Source organism: Nomia melanderi, chromosome 8, assembly GCF_051020985.1.
Source record: "Nomia melanderi isolate GNS246 chromosome 8, iyNomMela1, whole genome shotgun sequence".
Taxonomy (NCBI): domain Eukaryota; kingdom Metazoa; phylum Arthropoda; class Insecta; order Hymenoptera; family Halictidae; genus Nomia; species Nomia melanderi.
The window spans coordinates 7,035,351-7,055,618 of NC_135006.1; the positions used below are offsets into that span (position 1 = coordinate 7,035,351).

At 35.8% G+C, this 20,268-nt stretch overlaps 1 protein-coding gene across 15 annotated transcripts in view; it reads left to right on the forward strand.

The window, feature by feature from the left end:
- LOC116426634 (uncharacterized) overlaps positions 1 to 20,268 on the forward strand; it is a 651,129-nt gene that overhangs the window by 528,404 nt on the left and 102,457 nt on the right. The gene's annotated exons all lie outside the window — the stretch shown is intronic.

Below are 20,268 nucleotides of genomic sequence, written 5' to 3' on the forward strand. Positions count from 1 at the left end.
GATATCAAAATACATAAAAATTACCAGAAATTTGAATATAACTTAATATTTGATGAAAAAAATCAATACAGTTCCAAAGCAAAATATTACTGAAATTTCCGATAGAACGGAACGTGTTAATAAACCATAGTCGTTCATTCCCACAACAGTCACACATAAATCCAATACTCAAAATCTATTCTCCCGAAAATCAAGTTTCAAATGAAACCATTCCATTCTTTCTTCGTAACTTATTTTCACGTGTAGAATCACTCTTTAACCGATTGCACACCCCGTATACAAAGCCAGCAAAATAGAAACGCGTGTGCGCGAACTACGCGAAGCAACAAAGACGGCGGTAGACGAATATAGAAGGATGGCCAAGGGAAGATGGCGCGGAGGGAGAGAGACCCCTCGCTTCCCTCTTCCGCGTCCCACAACTGCATAAATCCTACACATTGCTCGACGAGCATACATATTCATACGCCGCCCCGTGGAAAACCAACACGCATTAATGCGCCGACGATATTAACGCAACACGCACCCGTGGAAAAGCAATAGCTGCTCAAGAAGCTCGGATACTTTGTAATCGCGCGCGAGATCCGCGCTGAACTTACCTATCTACAACCCGATAGCAACGGCCGGGAGGGGGTGAAAACAGAAACACAAGAACGCCGACTGTAACGTTCCTGTGCGTCGGAGTTGAATGCCAGAGTGGATTCGAGCGAGCGCGTTCATTTGATATACAGCTAATTAGAGATCGAAATCTTGGGTCGCACGTGAGTCTGTGTGTGATACATACTCGCGCGCCGAATTTCATGGGAGGAATTCCGGTAGAGTGTAGGAGGTCGGGGAAGAAATATTTTAGTGCGTTTGATGATGCGGTTTTCAGAAATCCTACTACGTGGAGTTGAGTAGATTTGAAGTTAACTCAATTCACCCCGGAATTTTGGGCGAATCGGATATTTCTCATTTTTCGGTTTTTTACTTATAATATGATGGTTTTTAAGTTTTTGACATGAAAAAAACTGTTGATTCCAAGTTTTAACTATTAGTGTTTTGATGTTAAATCTGAACTGATCCGATTCGCCTCGATCTACCATATTAGAATTTCAAAGCTTCGAAGGTAAAAAATTTCTAAATTTTAATCCTCGTCCGCGAAGATTTAACTTCAAATCTACTCACTTTCTACGTTCAAAATTTCAATATATCAGAATTTCAAATTCTGAATTTTTCAAATAATAAAAGAAGAAAAATGTATATTAACACATTGAGTGCCATGGGGGTCACCGGTGACCATCGACCAAAATTACTATAATTCAGTCAGTTAAACGATGATTATTTATAAACATTTTTATATTATAAATAATCGTACCTAATGCGGTGCAATAATAATAAAACGATTCAATGAAGTAATTTGATATTACATTTTTTTCATTCTGTGTAGTTTACTACGTGAATTCGTACGGCATTGAACGTGTTAACATCTCGTTGCTTGGATAATTCAATTATTCATCTGTAGCTTTTGATTTTAGATATGAAAGCTCGAAGTCGTCGTTACGGTGGTATTCGATTGCAAAAGGTTGAGAGTGGAAGTAAAAAAAGTACTTCATTCCAAAGAATTTTTTGCTTAAATTACATCAATGGACGTTATAAAACATGAAAATATACAAGAAATAATGTAAAATTTGTATTTAAATCGAACTTTATTTCAATAATATTCAGCCTTGTTTTAGACCGGTGACACTCGTGCCCTCGGAATAGTATGAACAGCTATTCAACTGTCAATATATTTCACTTCTCTCTTTCAAACAATATAAATTGAAATCAGTCTGATATATTAACAGTCAACCATGCACTTCTAAAGAAAATCTCCGCATAACCCAACCGCACACATCAAGAACAGAAAAATTCAATGAAAGCGTATTGCAAATATTCCACAAAAAAGTCGGTAACTGGTAGAATCTTCTCACAATCGAGCGTGTGCTTTAGAAACAGTTCCTTTCATCGGTTCCTCGAAGAATTCTTGTTTCGTAAACGGTGTCGTGGCAAGAATTACCAATTAACTATACTCCCTTTAAAACAAGGAATCAGAAACCACGCGTTTCTTCGCGATAAATGGACACCCGATTATTTCCACGGGAACAAATGAATGATTTAAAAGCTCCTCTGCGAATGTGCTCGAAAGATTCAGACATTAAAATGAAAAAGGAACAGCCGGATACACTTGTGCGGACAAAAGCGTGACATCTGAATTGATATTACTAAAGAATGAAAAAGTAAAGCGTCTTTTGTCCCGTCGAGGCTCGCGCACGCAGCATTATTGCGTAATATTTCACCGTCGTGAACGTGACCGCGTTCGTTCGCGTTTCATTCCGGTTATTCATATCGCTCGTCTCGATCCGAGACGGATGCGTTCGCTTGATATAACAGTTAATTAGAGATCGCGTGGTGAAAGGATCACGAGCGGCGCGATCATTATATCGACACAGAAAATCTTCCTTTGGGTGGTGCACTGTATGCGGATCGCTAAAATCCTTCGTAAAAACGTGTAAAGACATCCACGGTCGTTGGCGGATGGTTTCTATGGACGTAAATGGCCGTTTAACTCGATTGAGATCCGGGAAACCTGAATTTTACATCAATTTTCCTCTGTTGCAACTCCTTCGTGGTTACACTTTTCTCTGAACACTCGCATTGCACTGGAATGGCGATTTTTTTTCAATCATTCGGTGCATTTTTTAATGACTATTCTACGAAGTATGCATCGTTAATTAAATCTTTTTTCAAAATTCGTGAAACGTTCCATTCTGATTGTCAATTTATTCATTAGAATCTTTGTATAAGATTCTTCTTATAATACGGAAACGTATAATTATTTATAGGAAATGTTTCCTCCTTTTTAAGGAAATAATCTTTCACATACATTAAGGAATGAAATATTTTATGCAAATTTCGAAATCTTACGTATATAATAAAATTCATACAAAATCATTACTATCACGAATTACATGTCTTTAAACTATACAAGCTCTTCTTAATCATTTCCCTTTAATTTTAGTATGAACTAAATATTAAAGTGTTCATGATAAATTAAATATTTTCATCCTTCAACGGGTGATCGAACGGGTGATCGAAAGAAGCGTTTCTCCATCAACGATTCCGATTTTTACGAGACGCGAGAAATGCAAAAAGCAGACAAAAAGCGAAGCAACAAATCACGCGGAAGGCATCGCAGCTGATTTATAAGGAACTTTTTAAAGCGTCGCGTGGTCTCGCCGTCCGTCGCGTCACGTCGGTGGGAAAACGATATTTTACCCGGAGCGACCTAACAATTCCGAAAAAATGCATCCCTCGGCTTTATAAATATACCGCGTTGCAACGTGACGCAGCCATTCGTCGATCCGTAAAGATACACCGAAACCCGTCCGAAAACGGTCATAAATTTCACGCGTCGAATTCGCGCGTTTCGTTTCGAACGAACCGGGGGCGCGCGGCAGGGTAGGGCCGTATTTAAATCACAGACAGGCGACCGGCTTGATATAGGGCTAATTGAAGATTGGAATCTGGACGGGTGCAGGGCGTGCCCCGTTCGCGTTGTGCATGCGTGAGTTTCGCGTTCAAATCGCTCCGCGTGAACCGCTCCAGTGAAACGAGAAGCGGGAGATAGAATCACGAATGGTCGCTTGACATGCGCAACTATCGGCTGTCTAGTAAAAGCAAAATTTTAACGTGAGTTTTATTGGCCGGCCAGTCTCTAGATAAAATATTATTATTAACTGTTGCATGACGGATGGTTCATGGCTATAAATCAAATTTGCATTGTGTGTAGGGTAATGGCACCTAATATGGAACACCTGATTTGAAAACCTTGCCAAAACCAGAGATACGCATTATTTTTCAACGAAACCTGCATCAAAAGAGGAGGAAATTAATGAACATTCATGCACTGATCGATAATAATGCAAAAATTTAAATGCCTTCAAACCACGGTAATAAATGTAAGTCTAATGGCTCCTAATATGGAACACGTAGGTCATTTATAAACAAAGATCATTTTATTCGTGAGAAATGAATATTTATGGAAATAAGAAAGATAAATAAACAAATATTCTAATTTTTTGAACGTATATTGTGTTGGTTTTTTTCTTCTCTTTCTCTTATGCATGCGATATACAAATAATTCATCTATAGTCTTGGTGAACACAAAGCATTAAATATATTTTTTTCCATTATTATTATTTTCGTAATTGCCATCATAAAATAAACATGTAACATAATAATATGCAATATTAACAATAAATATACACCCAATATGGAACGAGTTCCATATTAGGAATCCACGTGTTCCAACACAAGCATAATAACAATTCTAAGAACAAAATAAATTTGCCGCAAATTGCTTTTAAATAGTGAAAACCAAACACGTTTAATGATAAATCATGACAACATAAAATTTGTTGGCCTATCTATATTAACAAATTTGACTATTTAATTCGTCTTTTAGAAAATTTAGCGTACTGCAAAACACAATAATGCTTCACATTCGATGACAAATTCTTAATTACTGTCCAACTATTAATATGATTGTTTTTTATTATTAATAAAATGTTTTCCATGGTAACTGACACATCAAGCTATTTATTTTTTGAAATATTGTGGTATTTCATATTAAATGTCGTTACCCTACTGCTAGATTACTTAATGGCTAGGTTGAGAAATTTGATTGATCAATTTTCATTTTTCTCAACTAGTTTTCTGTTAGTTTTATTTCCCGATTTCTGATAGTTTCGATCACTAATTTGCTATTCGTCAATACGGTTACACGCAACTAATCGAAACTATAAAACTTTCAACTAGAAAGAGACATCTCTAGATATCACGTCACCTACCAATTATAGGTTTCAGATGAGAATTCTAGATTGAATTTTATGGATATTGTTAATTGTGAATGTTGTGTGCATGTATAAGTGTATATATAGTTATTTGAAAAAATTGATAAATTCGGAAATATGTAAATATAATTATTATTGGGGTAAAAGGACATTCGTTATGTGAAGGATAATTATAGAATAATATATTACGAGTAGTCAAGAATATGTTTTGTTTTAAATGGTGTATGCAACCTTGACTAATATCTTATTTGTTGCAAGAAAATTAGGTTATTTTACATTAATAGATATTTGACAAAAGTTTTCAGATACAGGCATATGAATATATATAAAAAAAGAATATTGCAAATATTGGAGCGTTTCATTGTACGAAATAATAATTCCAAAGTTTACTACTATCACATTCAATAACAACGAAGAATACCCAATAAACAAAAATTAATTATCAGTTGTCCTCGATAAAATCAAACCGAAAAAACGAGCATACAGAAGAGACCATTAAATTTTTTCCAAATCGTTAACCAACGACCGATATTTCAAATAATTTTCACCGTGCGCACTGCGCGACTAATGTCATTTCGGTGTAAAAATATTAAATTTCCATGCTCGTCGGACGATTTAATTACGCCCGCGCACGAGATTTCCAAATTGAATTTCTCAATATTTTCGCGTGTTAGTTACGAGAGAAAGGAAACCGTGCACGTACTGCTGCATTGAGGTATTCTATTACATCCATTAATTAGTATTCGAAGCCAAGAGAAAATAACGTGGGCCGTTGCAACGAAATGCTTCGAGGAAGCTAATCAAGTCGCGAGCAGGGAAAATGTAACCTCGCGAGGCTCGCAGAATGAATCCGTGAAAATCACAGTAACGAAATCACCCTTCTCTAGTGGCACGGCACGAGAAAAAAAGGGAACCTGGCGAATTTGCAAGTGCAAGTTGAACGGTGCAACGGGTGCGCGCCAGGTTCGATGTAATTCCAATGTTTTGGCGGAACAGAAAGAGGGCGGGGAAGGCGAAGAGGTACGTGGCTCCGCCTTTTTAAAATTCCACCGTCACCAGCCAAGCACGTTCGATCTCGGTTCGTGCTCCCGCCATGCTCGAAATTGAAAATTAAAATGAGCCTCATATTTTTCATCGAGAAGTCACATTTGAATTTGCTCGCGTCCTCGAACCGGAATCCCTCGAAAACGAGCTTTCGATCGAAAAAAATGTTATTATTATACTTTTTACTTATTCCCACGCGCGGAATTGCTTCCCGCCAATTACACCGCCCCGTATTCAATCAAGTTAGCCACGTGTGCATCACGAATTTTCAAACTGGATTTTCTCGGAAACCGGATTTCAAACGAAAACATTGATCATCTTTTTCTTGGTAGCGGCGTCGGTTACAGGACACTCACTGGGTTATTTATACTGACTGCGGATTTAATGCAATGAAAACTGTGATGCAATAAAAACAATGTTGGTATAAAAATTCCTGTTCCCAAGAATGGAGATTCGCTGTGCAATTCACTGAAAGTATTCTATAAATGAAAGGCAGTATAGTTTCATAGAAATGTTTTTGTAAAAATGATAATAGTTTCAGTGAATCGTTACTATTTATTTAGAACGGTTCTAAATTCTTTGTTCCTGTGTGTTGTATGTTTGTGATATGATTTTGGTGAAAATCAGTGAAGCTTACATTTATATCGTAACTAATCCAAACAAGTTTACGTCGGAGAATGCACACCAGTCCATCTGTAACTGAAATTGTTCAGCAAAAGCATTTACACTAGTCGCCATTCCTAGGTAGTTTGCAAATTTCATCAGAGAATAGTATAATTGGACGAATGAGGTATCCTAATTGTACAGATACAGACAGCTGCGCGGGAATAGTTGTTCAACCGCGAGTCGAAACTAATTATATTTAGATATCAATGGTCTTCCTTCCATTTTGATGCATGCAAATGTCATTGGATCTCTTCCTCGAATTCGGAAAGAAATCCTGAAATTCGTAGTTCCGTTTAAGGTCCAAATCGACCGGCGACTTGTAATTTAGATGCTTGTTCGATTGTATATTAATAATTAGAATTTACTGCGCCAAGAAATTCATTTTTGACGCAAAATAAGTTAATGCGGTGGAGATTTTATGCATTTATGGCAAACATGAATGCGAAAAACGTGAAATCATTATATTTTATATTATTTACATTTTACATTATTTTATATGGTTACTTCATTTAAATGCGGATTTTAATTTTATTCTGCTCCGGTTACCTGATTATTAAAAATATTCGTCCCAACTGAAGAGATTATTCAAGAAATACCGCACGCAAATTTTATTACAAAAATATCCGATGTTGCCTCCTTCGAAGCTACATATCACATCATTCTATAATTAATTCGAATCCTTCTCTGGCATTAAATAATTTATTTCCTTTGAAATAACCAACATCCCAAACAAATGAAATTCATTTGCATAAAAAGAATGATCGCTAACAGCAGCCCCGAGAATATTTGTTTTACATTTAAAAATCAATGTACGAGCAACATTATGTATGGGGTAACCTGACATACGTTGAAGGTATCGACCTCGCCGGTAAGAAGAAAAATATTTCATATCAAGCCAGAGCCTTCCCGGCGCTAAAACTTATATCGATCCCGAAAATAGCGGTTCAGTGCGGATCTTAAAATAATATTTTTGCTTTCAGAAATAAGATTTACCTTTTATCGCGTCTAGTAGTTCTCTGTTTGGTTAACCCAGTTTTCGCTTCGTGTACGATGGGACGTCGTTGATCCATCGTTCAACCAATGGGTTCGATCCCCGTCCGTATTTACTAGTTTAAAACAAAGAAAAGAAGTACGCCACTGTTGCTCTTTGTCTACAGTCTTGAGTGCATTCCGCAATTTCAACCGCGCTGCCTGACATAAAGAGACTTTGATGCGTTGTAGATTGATGGAGACACGAATCTCATGAATAAATGCACTAATTTGAGCAGTGAATATTGTGCTTCTTATATCTTGGATTGCTCGTGACATGATTTTCATGTGAGATTTTTATATATATTTATAGTATTTTCATCAAATAAATATATACTAACTTTAAAAAAAAAAATTGAAATTCTTGACAATTAACTTAAATTAACTTTCATCTGATAGTTTAATTCTATCAATTTTGTGTATTCCAAAAAATTATAAACAAATGTTGCACATGTAATTTATAGACATTATATACAACGATGAAATAATCCATTTCTTCAACAAAAGTTTTACTGTTAATTCAATATGAATAAATAAAATGGAGGAACTAAGTCTTTCATTGTTTCTAAAATCATTACCTTTGAATTAGACGAAAATTTTTAATGTAATCAAATTGTACTCAAAAATTGGCAGTAAGCTTTAGACCAATACTCTAACCCCTCCAAGTTTTCTTTATTTTCCGTCTGAAGCAAGGTGTCGAAAATTACTAGTCAGAAGATCGTATCATTTATTTCGGTGTCTTGCGGCGAAGGAAAATATCGCGTCGCAAGTTTCGTGATTCTTTCTGTGCGAAGGGGTGGTTATCGAAAGAGGGTAGCGAGCTTTCTGCCGTAGATTTTGTCCCCGGAGAACACAAGCGAGCCACCAAAACTCCGAACCCTGAAAGTTTCAGGCGATGCGGTGTGTAATCGGGTCGGGACCTTATCGAGTTTTCGTACTTTCGAATTCCACCTGCCGGAACGGAAGGCACGCCGCGAAATTTGCTTTACAGCTTCACAGTTTCGGTCTCAATGGATAACTTTTGCCGCGAGAAGACGGAATCAGTCTTCGCTAGGCGCCGCACCGCCCCGGTTCAACGCTTTCCTTGCGTCATATTGGGTAAATGCTAACAAACGAACTTTCTTTTTGATCGAAACAGAAATTCGAATTTTATTACATGAATCATCGATTGAGATTATTATCTATAATATTCTTAGATATATTGTTTTGTGTTTATTCACAACTATGATTCCCTATTTACTTTTGGATAGTGAAGATGATAACAATAATAATAACACCAATAATATTAACAATGAAAAACAATTGTTGACTGTACACCTTAAGTACCTGAAGATTGCTGTTTTACAAAGTAAATTCAAATTGAAGGTCGCAAAATGCAGCTATTAATGCAGAAATATTGTCTAATTTAAAAAAATAGATAAGAGATTATAATCTATTAGTTAACAGTAGAATTGGTTTTATAATAATGAAAGATTATAATGCATTACCCCACATCTTGGATTTAAAATATAAAATCAGAAACCTGTTTTGCCGATAGTCGGTATTGACAGCACAATGTAGCAACGTTTTTCTATAAAAATAAAAACTTCATATCAAAACATATAAACAACATACTTTTAATGGGGAAAACTAAACTTTATGTACGATAAAAATACAAATTTGTGTAAAACAGAAAACAAGAAATATGCAATTTAAATCCGTAGAAGCTAAAATTTTTACTATATTGTGTTTTGATAACCAAAAGAATGTGTATCAAAGAAGAGAAATATCAGAGAAAAAGTACAGAAAGTTTCTTATTGGCTAGTCTGTACTGAGGCGCTTGAAAAACAGAAACTAGAAGTGATCTCCCATTGAAAAGCGAGCACGCATCCAGATCAAGAGAAGTCTTCTATTGTGAAAGCTTAAAAGAACACGATGCGTATAGAGCGTAATCGGGTCGAGATCTTATCAGGTTTCCAAGCTTTTGAATTTTACCTGTCGGCTAGGGACGAGCATTCGGTCCAGGACACGCGGCATTCGTACAACAACGACCAGTTCTGTTTAATATATTTTTCATTGTTTGCAACAGTTTCAAACACTCTTTTTTCTCTCCCGTTCACCCGTTGTCCCTTTGTTTCCACGTACACGTTAAACATTCCCGTTTCCGTGTTTCTGGTTACGGCGTGGATGCACCTCAATTTCCGTGTTGCGGTCCAGTAATTGTAATTTCATCGTACAGAATTTTGTTTAAACCGTAATAAAAAAATTTTACCTCTAATAGAAAAACCGCAATTAGTGGAGGAATGTGAAACGTAATAGTGGCCATTGTTATTCAGTTATAATTAGCGTTAACAAATAACATTTAAATAAAGTTATTTAATTTTTCGTCTTTTGATTCGTTTTGACTGGATGCTACATATTTACGTTAACTATTAATAATTTTCCAAGGTAAAAAAGAAATTGGGTATTCACTGTAGAAAACAATTGTTAGAAACAAACGTTGTAATGAAATTCCAACTGTAATTACGCTTATTTCGAAAAGTTAAATTCGTTTGGAAGAAAAAAGCTGACTACTTTTTCATAAGCAGTCAAACTTTCTCCGTTGTACGATCAATAACGAAACCTTGCAACGCGTATCATTTCAATATGGTAACCAATCGGAACGGAATTCCACTTTAATGCTAGCCTCGAATACCAAGTCCCTAACGATATTGCAATTAGCCTCTTAACAGTCGATTGAACAGATCGTATCTTATTGCATTGTAAATGTAGAGCGAAATACATCGCGATACTTGAACAAATATCCTTTGAAATCGTGAGTCACACGACATTCAGAAGTCTTAAAACGAACGCCCTTTTAAACTATAAAATACCTACCTAACATTGAATTGCAAATGTAAGTCCTTCATAAAATATTTATTTTTTAATTAAAACTTTGTATCATTCTGTAAGTTAAGGAAAATGCAGTAACAAATTTACACCCTTTTTCACATTTAGATATAGCTTAATATATAGACAATACTAAAAATTTAACAGAATGATTTAATAATATTTTCTAAAGACAATAATTTTGAAAAATAAAATAAAATCATGCTGAATACAGTTTATTTTCGAGTCAACTATTAAGCTAGATTTCATCTCATTCACAATAGTATAATTACAAAGAATACGTCAATATATTTCTTTCGTTAACTGATAATACCTTAACTCTTTCGAGCAGCGTAATTGTCTACTACCAAATTATTCTCTAATATGAAAATATGCGCATTTCCTCCGAGAACCGATCCTATCGAACCTTTCTGCCAATATGGCTTCTAACTGCATCACAGGAGAGCGGAATATTGCCGGGTCCCTTCATCGAATCGGTGCCTCGGGCGAAAAAGAGGAATGGAGACGGAAACGTAGCCGTGACCGCATCCCCGGAACTTCCGGAAAAGTTTCACGAACGAGCTAACAAACGAACTTGCCCCGTTCGTCGATTTCCGTGGAAACTCGACGATTTGTGTAGCGAAACGATGGACCGTGGCTGTACTTTCGGAATCGATAAGCTGCGGTATTAAATGCTCGACGAGAAATACGCCATTTTACCGTGCCTTACTCCAGCCATCTTCGATACGTTCCATTTTACCGAAATCAACCGTTCTCCTCGAATTTGATCGCGATTCAAATTGGTAATTTGGAAAATTTTAGAATTATATGTGTCTAAAATCCTAATTATTTCAAATATTACTATTGTAAGAATTTTTTAACAGTCGTTCGAATTTCTAATATATACACAAATTAAATGTGAAATATTAAATAATACAATAACAAAATCGACTTCAACTAATTAATACAAAAATAATCATTATTACGCTTTCTTTTGACTCTATCAAAATTAAGGAAATCAGAAATGATCACTGAGAAAACTTTAACCTACATATTACTAAAATTACTAGGTTGGCAAAAGGTCCTCCCATTTTGCCTTATACGTCATTTGCATTATAATACACGGAAAAATATTATAATTTCATTCAACAAAGTGTTTTCTTCCTTTAATTTGGCAAAGTGAAGCTCCCCTCTAAACTTGGAAAAAGGAATTCGAGAATAGAAGAAATTCATGTATGAAAACAGATATTATTCCCTTACCAATGAAAAATCCTATTCTCCATAAAAATTACGAACAACTTCGTGTAATTCGTAAATATCAGTAGCCGATTCGATTGATCAGATCGTCCAATGATTCGTTCCAAATGTATAGAAGCCGAACTTTGTAAGTACGTCGGTGGCGGGGTTCGTCGTCGCTCCGAGACGGAGGCACGCACAATAAAACGTTCGTTAACGAACCGGTTGCCATAGTTTCGCGCGGGACGGCCAGAGGGGAGGATGGGAGCACAGCCTTTTCTCGGAATTAAATTAATTAAGCCAGATTATCCCGACGGATGTAAAAAAAACTTCAATACGGGCTACGTCGACGGACAAGTTTAGCTTCCGACCAGCCGTCGACGGGAGCTGAAGGAATGAAAAGTTCGGCTCGCGTAGTTTAATTCGTTTAAGCGCATCGCGAGCGCCCCTAGGTGGCCCGCGGTCTTATCTTGGTGAAGACAGGTGTTTAAGGGCCCTCCCTTTAGCCACATATTTTCGCTGTTACACGTCAATTTTCATTTCCAAAGTTCTGCTGACTCGACGACAGCGGGGCCTCCTTTCCTCGAAAAGCGACACGCTTAAGGATAACTTCCCTCATCTGCCCTCTTTCCTTTAGCTGTCAGCCGACATCGTTACGCTTGAGTAACGTGTTTTCACAAGAACGTCGGGAAAAATAAAGCTGGGAATGGGACCGATTATTATTGATTATGGAATGTGAGTGCTATTGTCTGGAAAATATTTAGGTTTGTCTGGTTACAAATAATTATAAATTGGGACCAAAAATGTACCTATTCGGACGTGGTAATGAATATTGATTGAAGACATTGTGTTACGTGATTGGTGATCAAAATGTATTTTTATTAGTAAAATGATTCAAATTTAGATGATAAAGATATAAAGGCATAAAGGCATTGCGTTTATTTAAGGTATTGTAAAAATGTTCATAGGCTTTAAATATCTTCACCTTCAACGTATTTGTTTCTTTTTTTTAATTTAAATAGTCATTAGTCTAAGATATAACATTTATTTTAAACTTTCCTTTTTCTTTCCTATTTTGCATGGATCATAGACATTATCCCAAAGTTCAAAACGAAGAAGGCGATAATACCTGTACAAGTATTTACCCATAACTTCAACTGAGAAACTTGATACAATTAATTTAGACTTAACCCTGATCTAATCTAGATACTCGCCCCAAAAACTCAGCAGTTAAAACTTCGAAGCATCGCACACAATTTCGGCGCAATGCGATTTAAACTGCGCCCCGTGCGCCGGTTTATAATATTGTTAAAATTTCCAGCGCGTCGATCACTTTAGAATGATTTTGCTTCCATCGTTCCTCGAGTAGCTTATGCGGATCGCACAGAATTTCATTTTTCAGTCCCGACAACGCTATTACCAGGCACGTCAATGTCTGTCGGTGACCCGGCAGAAAATTTTTCAGGCAACTAGCACGCGTACAACGATCGTCCACGCGTCTCCGTTCTCTTTGCTCGTTCACCTGCACGCCGGATGCTCGTTCCCCGGTCTCCCGACAATAACATACGTGTCACTCACGTTGAAATACATTTTCAAACTTTCATTTCCCGTCTCAGGGAAGCCCTTCGATCGTCCCGGCTACTGTTGCTGCTGCTACTGCTGCTACTATTGCTGTGCCCGTGTCGAACTTTACATGCGATCTAGAATATTGCGTCTCTGTTCTCTTACTGCATCTCCATCATTCTTGGTGTTTTGATCTGTTCATTATTTATTCATGGTCTTGTTTCGAGTATTGTTGAGGATCTGGCTGTAAAGGAAAACATTTGGATTTCTTTGACAAGGTTTCTTAGAAACTTTATGTGTAACTGAGAAATTTGATGTTCTTTGGATCATTAACCAGTTAACTGTGTTCGACAAGTATACACGTCATCTTAAATCACAAAATGATACTAATTATTTCAGCAATCAATGATTCAGTTTTTCAGATAAACGTGTACAGAATTCTTCTTCGTTTTGCTTTAGTTAATAGAAGTTTAATCCCCAAAGAAAAAGAAGTTGATGTTGTAATATTACTTGCTGTAAAATAATCATTGCTTTAATTATAGCAGAGTAGGAAAATCTGTTTCACAATAATTGCACATACAGCTTTTAATTTTCCTTTTTAACCGTTAGACAGTCGCTGACGAGTCACTTCTGACCCGATTCTTTATATTTTTACATAAAGTGATCAATTATGTTTCGAAGATTCTAGTTATTTTTCTGACAAGTTGAATCAACGTGTTCTACAAATAGAGGAAACGGAATATATTTTCGAGTATTGATTCATGAATACTTTATAGAATTATTGTAATACAATTTTGAAATAAGAAGGAACTGATGTTAGAAAGAAATGCGAAATTATAGGCAGCTAAATATTGGCTATTATGTTCTTCTGTTTAAAATGCTTCCGTTCAAAGAATTATCTTTGAGTAGCTTTATTTCGCGTGTACAAAGAATAGGACAAAGACGTAGGAATTCCATAAACTCGAAGGGCAGGCGCTGCCAGGAAAAGTGGGTCGCTTTGAGAAAGGCAGATGGTGAACGATCGTGGTACCGACATGACAGATGGATAGAACGAACTAGAAAAATAATGCAATTCTCGCGTGAGCGGGATGGATTTTAAAATCGCGACTGTATTAGGTGGGCCATTGAAAACTCTTAAGCGAAAGATGATATGGCAATAGGTGGCGTTAATAATGATAATTATAAGAATGAGAAAAGTGTTTAACATCGTTTAATGTTGGAAATATTATAACTCTTTACACTCGATTGGACCAGATTCTATAGAGATATTTTAAATACGATACAAAACTCTTCGAGTGCAAAAGGTTAATATCATTATGAAATCAAAAATCCTTTTTATTGATTATAAACGTCTATATATTATACACATATGTTTGTAATTTTTGCAATCTCTAATGTAAGACAATGTAGTGATACCAAAATAAAAGAAAGTATGTATTTTCTCAAGAAAAAAACATTATAAGTTAATAAATATACTGAAAAATTTTAAATAATTGTCAAGTAGAGTGACTAATATATAATTTATTATACTTGAATCCAGTAACCTGGAAATCGTTATCAAATTTTCTTAAAAAATAAGAGACGCCAAGTTGAATGTTATTTATAAAATTGATCACATTCTGGTAGTGTGGTTAAAATATTGTGAAGCATTTTTACATTCTCACGTTTCGAGGCAAAGAAATTGCGGAAGAGTAAAAGTGAGTTCTGGTGCTGTTCGTCGTTTCCAACGATTTGTCAGGGAAGCTCGTTCGTTCAACGAAAGATAACACCGAACTTTGGGAGACGTTTCGAAGAACGAACATTCGCGAGCTCGTGGGTAACAAATGCATTCTCCTCGAGGGTCGTACCTGCAGCCATTTTGTTATGATTAAGAATAGCCGGAGCGCCGCAAATGTTCGTGTCAGGTTCAAATCGAATTTAGTAACGAGAAGAAGTAAAGTTCGTATGTGCTAATATATTTGTCATGTTCCTTACAATTTCCGCATATTCAGTACAATTTGATTAAATTACTGTAGACTTCATAGCATATATTATATACGCTGTAAATGCGAATTTTTTAATGGTGCATGAAAGAGAAATGTACTTAATAGATGCAGATTACGGTAAAAACTATACAAAAGGAATATAATGTATTATTGTATCCTTGTAATAAAATTAATTCGAGGAATTGACATTCTCGTAGAATTAAATAAACGTGGCTAGCAAGTAGTTCGGAGTTGTTATTATGGCGTATTAATTTAATAAACTTAGCAGGTACGAGAAGCAGGTTCTCGTGTACAAATATTTAAGTAATTTCTGTTTTGTGTTGTATTAATTCCGATCCAATTTACGTACTGCAGCTCATTGTTATACAGAACAAATACTAATTAAACTGAACCAAACATGTTTAGTAAATGTAGATTGATAAATCGACTCCATCAAATTCGTACGTGTTTCTTCTACATATATACGCTCGAGATTCATTCAAACATTTCCGAGTTTATTCTTTACCACTTCAAGTATATATGACTTACTCTGTTATGTAAAACGATATGTTTACCACATTTATTATCCAAATATTTAAACTCGCACGTACAGAAAAACAATAAATTTTAAATTTTAATATTTAACAATTTTCTTCTAAGAACTACACAATGTAATTTCACTAACTTCAATATGGCTTGATTATATTGGAAATTAATTAACGTCAATAAATCATATTAGTTTCTGTTTGAAATCACCGTGTTCCAGATACAGATAATCGAGTTATGCCTTTATTAAGGAGCTACAAAGTGCAAATACATTTCTAGAACACATAATGTATTTACAAAGCAAAAGTACAATCTGTATCAATTAAAATGATAATACCATTATATTTTCCCATTGACAAATCTTCAAACATTTACAGTTATTGAATATTTACGTGTAACATTGCTTTCAGCTTTGAATGGTTTAATTCTTTCATTGAACTGAATATTAAACAATGCAAGCGTAATTTTATACAGTCAATGGCCATCGAAGCACAGAAATTCGAAGTCTTATTTCAAATTTTATACGTTCGTAAATTTTTCGTTTCTTTCGACCTGCATGGAACAATTCGTATGTACACGTACATAATATATACGTTATGTACCGTTTCTACGTCACTCAGAATTAATAATACACAAGCATTCCATCCATTCTATTCCACGTACAAAATTAAGGAGATCGAAAACACAGGCATATTTAGAAGACAAACATCATACGCCGCGCACGAATGCAATTTTGTGCGTTTAATTCTTCATAGAATGAACCGACCGAGCTCGGCTCACCGTTCCCTCATAAATATTTAATTATAATTACTCGATATTTACCCTGACGCATTAGTCAGCCACATAGGCTCTCCGATTCCCGGGGGGTCTCGAAGAATGATTAGAATTGATCGTTGTGGACAAGGCGTGTGCAATATGTTGCGATTATTAAAATGACTAATGCTACGATATTGAAATATTTCGTGGTGTACAAAGTATTTATATGTTCCTTTATTTCGAAAATAAAATAAGAGTTTTATAAGAAACTACAAACTGTGGTTTAAAAAGTAAACATGATAATTAATTCTCTTCGATTCAAACTTTTATTATCTCTTAATTTTATCGTTATAATTCAGCCATTCTGAGAAATTATTGTACATTTCTACGTACGTATTCGCATAAATATAAACACTTCATCTAATTTTCTCCAATATTGTTGAAACCATAATTTTCGCAAAACATTCAAAACCAGAGTTCGATCGTTTCAGTCTCAAAATAATATAATCGCTTATTTACTGCACCGTACTATCGTAAGCAAAATGATGTAACGAAAATATTAAAAATTCTGCGTGAATTTTACAGCGTTATACATATTTTATGCTTTCGCCTGCATTCGCTTGAACATTCACGTTCTGCCTCGGTTTCGTCGGCAGATGGGAAAAACGTGGTATTTACGCGTGTTCCTCGGCCTCGCGGCCAGAAAACAACTGGCTACTGATTACAGCAATGACAAATGGCAGCGTGGGAATTACGAAATGAACGTTTAATAAGGTATGAGTCGGATCGGGAACGACCACCGCCACATTCCCAGCACTAATTAACAAATCCAATTTTAATCGACGGTTCAATTCGTGTCGTGCGCTGCAATCCCCCCCGGATGCAGCCGTTTCGTATGCGCACTCGTTGCACCCGCGTAAAAGTGATTAGCGGCTGGCTCCGCGGTGTAATTATTTCGTGTCAGCTGGATTGATATTTTTTTTGTCTCCCGTTTTCGGTATCGATCAATTGGTTTTTGTAAATAGAGTCACCGTGTTGAACGTGGCCGCGAGTTTCACGCAGACCGACATTCTTATTTGAATTGCAATTACATGTTAACGACAAAGCATTTAGCGTAATCTGTAAAACTAAAACACTGTTCGAGTAATGGTAACTTTTCAATTTTTATTTTCTGACGCTTGAGTTTTCACTGGTAATTATTAGACTTTGAATCTTTATCGATCTAATGATAAATGTTACTAAGTAAACTTCAGTGAAATAGAAACTTCAATTAAGTTGAACGTGAATTTAATATTCTTTTGTATATACCTACATTTCTGTTTATACTTTCTATAACCTCCTTGTAAAGGACAAAGGTATCGCATTATCCGTCGTCTAGATAGAAAACAATATCCGCTTGGATATATAATATCTTTCACCAATATTTTAGCAACATAATCTTGACGAACATACAGTATCATAAATCGGAAATGTATTACGAAGAAATGAAAATAAAATAAATATACTGATCTACAGAAGTATTTATAATGAAAGGGTTGTAGGCATCGAATAGTAGATACAATGTGCATACATTCTATTTCAATCGAATAACATACGTTTGAGATATCTATTTATATTACAAACATATCGATTTTAAGTACTTTTGTAGACCACTGGATCGTATGTATAAATGAAGGTAAACAGCCTGTAAGTTAGATTTCTTGTGCACAATCCTTCGCTAGTATTAATCCGTTGACTATGGATTTTAGTTTGAAACATCTCTCCTTTTGCGTACAATAAAATAAAAAAATGTACTCGTCTACCTAATGCGTACTTGTCAAACGCAGGACGAATGCATCTAGGGCATATTTTAATGGAAAACCAAAGCAAAACGAATAACAATTACATGCTTATCTGAAAAAATAAAGAATTCATCGTTAAAAGAATTAGCATCATTTCAAGCTTTAAAATGACGTGTATAGTCATTAAACGCAGTTAACTGGTTAAATAGTAAATTCTGAAAAATCTGAAGTAAATACTACAAAAAATTACCAGAAATTAAGAAAAGCAAATAATACACTCAGAATTACAATAATGGGTATGAACTTAATATTTTTACTAACCGCTACCCGTTATGCATACGAATTCTAAATATTTACCGAAAAATTCACTAAATACTGTTCCCAGTAAATACTTCACCTATTATATATGCATATGGAATCTTACATTTACTTAAAAAATCTCTAGTAAAAGCTAATACTTATTTTTACACGTACGTCCCGACGTATACATTTACATTATCCTTCCATTCAACAAATTGCCCGGCGATTTTTTTCGTCCCGCTGTCATTCATAATAACGAAAGCGCCGGTATCGACGGCAGGATGCGCAGGCATTGAATGGTCGCCGTTTTGGCTATCACACCCGAATAATTCGGGAAGCTCGCGTCCAGAAACAGTCGGGATGCGATGACGTGAATGGCAGAGCGGGCGTGTCCGTGGTAATCCAATGGGAGCGTCTCTTAATTAAAAATCGTGAAATCCGGCCCGCGTTCTGTCCCTTTGTTATGACTCGCATTCGCCGTTTCCCCGAAGCTGGGAAAAAGCATATAGGCGTCTACGTTTTTTTTCTATAGTGTCGTTGAAAAACGATCGGACGGGACAACCATTGCTCGCGTCCGCCATTATTCCGTGTACACGCTTTTGCGCGCGCGCACGTTTTCCTCTTTCCCTTTTATTCTTCCCTTTTTTTTCGTTTCACTGCTGGACTATATTGTTCTATTTTATTATCCTTCTCCTGTCTTCCACTTTTGTTTTATACACCGAACGTCCCTGCCTAAATTGATCGTCTCGGATATTCCTTTTATAAAATGTTTTACATGGGTGCCGTCAATAGCGCGGCACGCCCGAGATTCTTTTATATTACACTCGTGGCTCGGCAGCGTTGAAAATTCGGCCTGCTGTTCCGTTTGTGACGGTTTTCGGAATATTCGAAATTCGAGTGCATTTGAATTTGATTTCGATGCTTTCTTCTTCAAAGGAAAAGGTATCTCAACTGTGTCAATTATTCTTTTATATTGGAACTGGGGAAAGGGATATAAAGAAAGTACACGGTAGCTTTATATTTAGTTGGAAATGAGAATGAGATTATTAAACGTTTATTCATACTGTACCATTTTTCCATTAAACATTAGTAATTAATTAATAAAAAAAGAGTAATCACCATTTCCTATATTTTCTATCTTCAAACAATGGTTTTTAATTATCTTGTTTTGATTTTTCAGATACAGAATTAATAATTCTATGTCCTTTAACTAATATTTGTAAATATTTACTCTTAGATCTTTGAATTACAATGTGGTCCTTTTTTACTGAAAAAATGATCCAAAATTTCTCAGTATAAAACTAAAAGCTACACCCACGAACTACCTGGGCCAGACATCACTGGGCACACTCTGAATCCCACCAACGCCCTGTGCTACGCCATCAAAATTGCTGAGTGTTATAATAATAGCAAATTACCATTGCTCATAATGAAAAAGAAAAATGACCAAATATGAACAGTTGAAAATATTAATATACCATGTGTACCAATAATCTACAAATGGTTAAAACAACTCAGATGCTTCTGCAGTGTGTTGTATCTTGTTCGAGTGCTTTTTTCTGCTAAATTATCACTGGTTCGTTGAATAAATTGGTAATAACCCTGGATAGAAATTGCGCGAAATAGGTGAAACGCGGTTCGGATAGGAACCAGCAGGGCAGG